Genomic DNA, 6,000 nt, shown 5'->3' on the forward strand with positions numbered 1-6,000 from the left:
AAATGCGTAACACAACCCCCGATTTACATGCTTAAGTTGTTTTTCTTCTTTTGATGAAAACAGCCACAATCTGAAGGTCGCAAATGAACCTCGTTTTGTCACATTTATGGTAAAGTGACTGCTGAGCTTGGCACTTCAGAGCTCCTTTGGAGTCTATGACCAAGGAACCAGATTGCACAAACAGAATGATGTGAGGGTCTCTGAAAGATGGGGCCCCCTGACAGAGAGAGTTCTTCAGCTGTACCTGGCAGTGTGCATGGTCAATTTATATCCGTAGCACAAGAAACATGGATGCCAAGTTTTGAATTTGCCTATGTGTGACATTTCCATGTTTTTAGTGTACTAATGTGTGACATATATGTGCCTTAAGTGACACTTCATCTCGAGTAGAACACATCAGTTATGGTCATATATTTAATAAATGTTAGAAAAGACCACATTTTGGGCTCTACAAGATCAAGAAGCTGCCATAAATTATCCCATGAAGCAACAAGCTATCTGTCAAAAAGTTGAAACAAACCGAAGGTGTCAATCAAGGCAAGTGAATACTAGACAGATATGTCATGGGCTAGTCACTCTCCCAGACCCCACCCCCACGTATGCAGATTGATGAAATTGCAAATTCCTCTATTTAAAATGTTTTTAGACAGACTAGGACCCGCTAGTATCAATTTAATGTCATACAAACTTGAAATACGCTGCTGTAGTCCAACTGAAGCTCAGACTAAAATTAACAGAATTCACAATGTTATTAAATTGGTTTAAATCTTTTTATTCCATCTCAAAATGCATATCAAACATCAATGAACGCTGCCATCACGATCTCCCGGTGACTCCCCATACAAACAGGAGTCAACATCATGTCTGCAAGAACAGTTCAGCTGAGCACTGTGGTGGTAATGCAGTCAAATCAATCAATCGGGATTTGTAGAGCACGGCTAATCACCCGTGAGGGTATCCAGGCGCTAGGATCCTACTGTCATCAGTCGAAGAGCGAGGTCTTGAGTCCCTTTCTGAATTTGGTGAGAGAGGACGCTGTTGGGAATAGAAGGAGTGAAGAGCGGGCAACGCCGTGCAGCAATACAGAAAAAGTAAAAAGGCAGAGAAGAAGAAAAATAAATCCAGAGAGTCCCCTAAAGGTGGAAATTATGACCCCGCTATGTCTAGAGGTCCATCGAGTCTCAGTAGTAACTCAAGGAGAGTAGTTGGGCCAAGGGCATATGATACAGAGAATATAGTGAGAGCCAATGTTGGATATAATATGGGGATGTTGTCCCCTGTCAAGCTTGCCGGGTAAGGGCCTAGTGGGGTAATACCCACAACTACAACCTACTAGAGGAAAGACCCCTCCATATGTCAATGAAAAATTGTTCTTGATCGTCCAGCCTATACCTTAAGTGTTCACGGGCAGCCGTCATGGTCATAGTCGTAGGCCACTCCTGCAGAGCAGGTACAGTGGACATGACCCATAATCGCAGGATGCACAGTTTAGCTGCTTTCAAAACTGAGACCATCTATCGGTTTTCATAGTTGGTAAGATCCGGTATTGTTTAGGACGGGTAGTGATGCCTTCAGAGTAAAGGGACTGCCTGGGCTCTCTCTCATTGTCCCATCAATTCCAGACCAAAAGATTTGTAGAGAAGGGCAGGACCAGAGGACGTGAAGAATGGTGCAGTCAGTCTGATGACACTGCCGGCGCTGAGACGTGGGCGCTAGTTTAAACTTATGTAACTTAGCAGGGGACCAATGCCAATCTTGAAGCATCTTAAAGTAACAGAACTTCATTTGCCCCCCCCTGAGGCTTCCACAGTGAGTTTGCATAAATTGGGGCTGTGAAAGCTGAATTAATTACTAATACATTTGCAATGATTAACTGTTAAGAATTTACATGAATTAGGATAACGTAGAGAACATTTTTTGTCATAGAAAATGTGGCCACTGATATGGCCACCATGAGTTATGCTTAAACTAATAAGGAGCTTATGTTTATAGTCTAAATGATGTGCACATGTAGAATAAAATATATTAGTGGGTCACACTAACATATTGGTATTATGTATTTACTTAAATAATATTAGGCATTGATCAATTACAAGGTTTGGGGCCTAGTCGACAGAGCCTCATGTTAAGTTGCATGGCAGAATTAATTAAATGTTCATAAATGTCTTGTGAAAGCAGAGAATCAATATTGTCTATTGTTCACATGGAGCTGAACAAGCGATTTGTAAACTTCTTAAACATTCTCATGAGAACTGCCTGTGGAGTTGTCTTGCACTAGAAATAGATACATTGTAGGCTTGATGCGTGTGAAGAAGCTGTCCCCAGAACTGAACAATGGTGATACTGACTACAGCTAGGATTGCAACAAAACCGTTACCTGACAAAGCTGACGATGGGAACAAGAGAAGAGGAACCAATCATCGACATGTGAAAGACTGCTTAGTTATATCTTAGATTTATAGTTTATAGCCGATTGGTCCTACTGTAAACATACGATTTTCTGACCAATGACATTGTGAGAAGATACTTTATGCAGGTTAACTTAGCCTGCTTACACTTAGGAAAGTTAGTTCTATTTCTGATTCCTTTGAGTCCCATCCTTCCTGTTCCTGCTAGAGTCCTGTTCGCGGAGCACTTCAGTTCCATGCATTCTGTTGAACTGCGTAGATGCTGATTCCTTAGCTTAAATATCCTTTAAATTGGTTCAGTTATTGTAGAGCCCATTTGTGGCTGAGTCGATCCCTTTTACTACCCTTTACTGATGCTGACCAAACGGATGTCCACCTGACGAAGAGACCATCACTTGCTGACTCATTGAGGAGAGGTATAACAAAATGTTATTCTTTTCATGCTGTATATGTGTTTTCATCTAGGTACCAACCACTATTTTGATAGAGCCTTAGTGAGATGTTTTTCCAAATTAACTTTGACTAAAATGTTTTGCATGAAGCCCAACATGCTATTCGGAATTGGAGGGTTAGTTAGTATGTCCAAACTTGTTGATAAATGTTATTAGGAAAGAATTGATTCTGTTCACCTGTTTGAGCCTAGATGTATGCTATATCTGTTTTTCAATTATTACTGTTATTGATTTGTACTGTAACTCTTGAGTGTTTAATTATAAGTGCTTTAGCTAAACTAAGATTCTTTAGACGCTTTAGACGCTTTGGACAGCCCGTGCTGTTTGTATATGTATAACATTTGGTTTTGAGATGAATCAACGTGATATTAGCCTTGTTAATCTAGGGAAATAACCATTCTAACTTTACAAAAGGGTTTGGTTATTCATGGCCAAATGGGTGATGGTGCGTAAAGATTACTGACTCCTAGAGATTTGATGGTGTTTTATTGCATATGTCTTGTATTTGCTGATTGAAGTTATGAGCTATGGTGGAACCACTCTAAGCATAGTCAAAAGGTCCATCGAACCTCTAACATGTCCCCTTATCAACTAATTATAAAGGACCAAATAAGGCCTTACGCGCTCACAGAATTGGTAGCAAGGTCTTTTTCTCCTCAGATCTTGCTAACGGAGTCAGATGGTTACGCCTCCTTAAGAGGTCACCATAAGTTTTACAGATTCAGTAGTACAAAGCAAAATGTTATGTCTCCCTAAGTGCCTACCATGACTTTCCCAGACCCTTGGAGTTTGCCAATGATTGTTTGAAGACATTCTCAGCATTCCTAATGTGATTGTGAGAGAAATAGGTTTGCACTTGCACAGCTTAAGCAAATCGCAGGTGAATTGTGATGTTTGAGAGTAATAGGGAGTTTGCGTACTCCAATGAAGTTGTTAAAGGAGTTTGTGTACTCCAAGGAAGTTGTTTAGGGAGTGTGCATACTCCAAAGTGTGAGAGTAGGGAAGTCGTCGTACTTCACGCGTGTGTGGCGCTATGTGCTGAAAATTGCCCAAGTGGTTTTTGGTATAGGGACCCAGCGTGGTCTAAGACTCCGGGGTATTGTACAAGTGTACGAGCCACTTGGTTTGATGTTGTAATTTGTCTGTTTAATAGGTCAATTAGGTGTGGTTGACAAACTCAGAGTGCGTGTGAAGGTGAGTGTTAGTTTTCAACAGAAATTTGGTGAATCCTATGTGCACCAGGAGGACCCAATGATCAGTTGAGGGTAAAATTTGCTGGTCCAATTTTGCTTGTGAGTCAGGGAAACTGAGATAGAAGGTATCTGTTAGAGCTAAAGGCTGCAGTTGAAAAGTCAGTAAGGTTTCTGAAGCTATTTGTTTCCTACCTGTAGTAGACAGGCAAGTTTGTGTATTGATTTTATTTAGTGCTCGCAATATTCACATTAGTTTTGCATGAATCTGAATTGAGGAAGACAAGCCGGAGGGCTTTGTCAGCCACTGTAGGTGTGAGTGTGACATCACTAGGTCCGTGCTGGAATAGGTCGGTTGGTGAGAAAAGCCCCAAACAGATTGGCGGAAAAGTTTGTAGTGTAATTGGTTGAGAAGGCAGATGAAAAGGATTTTGGGATTGAAATTTACTTCCTGATTCGATTGAAAGCGTAGCCTAAACCTAGAAATAATTTTTTTGAAAACATTAAGAAGTTCCCTAAGGGGAGATGGGTTCATTCCAGTTAGAATAGGAGAATTTGCACCACCAGAAGGTACACCCGCATACATTGTATTTGAAGAACAAGGTGCAGCTCCATGTCTTTGGTTAAAACAATGGTGCAAAGTGACAGAAAAGGGAGCTTAGCGTTTCCTACCTATGGAACATTTAATATGAATATACTAGAGAATTTGAGGAGAGTACTGTATGATTCAAAACCTCCTCCAAGACTCGCACAATTTGAAGCATTAGCTATTTGGGAGTTAGTTGCCAGAAAGCAACAGCAACAAAAATTTGAGAGGAGAATGAGAAAAGCTGAGAAAACTTTAGCTGAGGTGAGATGGGATAGAGAGCAGAATATTTGGAGAGCGGAGACTTTACAGGGAATTGGGATGCTTCCTGCAATTACACAAGAAAACGAGAGCAAGGCCAGAAAGGGTACCAAAAAGAGGGATCAGGGGCCAGATGTAGCAAAAAAAACAAATAGTGAGTTGCAATTTGCGAGTCCTTCCGACTCGCAAATTGCAACTCGCTATTTGGTATGCAGAACGGTGTCTCAGACACCGTCTGCGAGTCGGTATGGGGTCGCAAAGACCCACCTCATTAACATTAATGAGGTGGGTCGCAAATTGCGGCCCCATAGCGACTATGGGCACTCGCAAACATGGAGGCCTGCTGTAGTCAGCAGACCTCCATGTTCGTGACTGCTTATAAATAAAGCAGTTTTTTTTTTTTTTTAAGTGTAGCCCGTTTTCCTTAAAGGAAAACGAGCTGCACTTAAAAAAAATCCAAAACGTTTAGTTTCGGTATTTTTTCAGGGCAGGTACTGGTCCCTTGGACCACTACCTGCCCTGAAAAAATAATTTGTGGTCCATTCACAAAGGGGACCCCTTCCCATTTGCGAGTGGGTTACCACCCACTTCAAGTGGATGGTAACTGCGACACACGCATATGCGGTCGCAAATGGTATTGCATACCACTGCGAATCGCAAATAGGAAGGGAACACCCCTTCCTATTTGCGATTTGGAAATGCATTTTGAGAGTTGGTCCCGACTCGCAAAATGCGTTTCTGCATAGGAAAAACGCATTTGCGAGTCGCAAATGGCACATTTTGCCGTTTGCGAGTCGCAAAGTGTTTCCTGCATCTGGCCCTTGTATTCTTCAGGTGACAGAGAGCAGAGATCAATAGCGTCGAGAAAATCTTTGATTTACGATGAAGAATCAGATGATGACGAGTTTATTTTGCAGTGACTGAGAAGTCGTACCCCACCATATGCAGCACATGAGACAGGTCCAAGTACTAGTGCAGACCCTACAGCTCCTGTACCAAGTGAGATTTGTAGGAGGCTGGACTGGCTTGTAGTGAGTACCAAGGGGTACTTACACCTTGCACCAGGCCCAGGTATCCCTTATTAGTGTATAGGGTGTCTAGCA

Source organism: Pleurodeles waltl, unplaced genomic scaffold (assembly GCF_031143425.1).
Source record: "Pleurodeles waltl isolate 20211129_DDA unplaced genomic scaffold, aPleWal1.hap1.20221129 scaffold_39, whole genome shotgun sequence".
NCBI lineage: Eukaryota > Metazoa > Chordata > Amphibia > Caudata > Salamandridae > Pleurodeles > Pleurodeles waltl.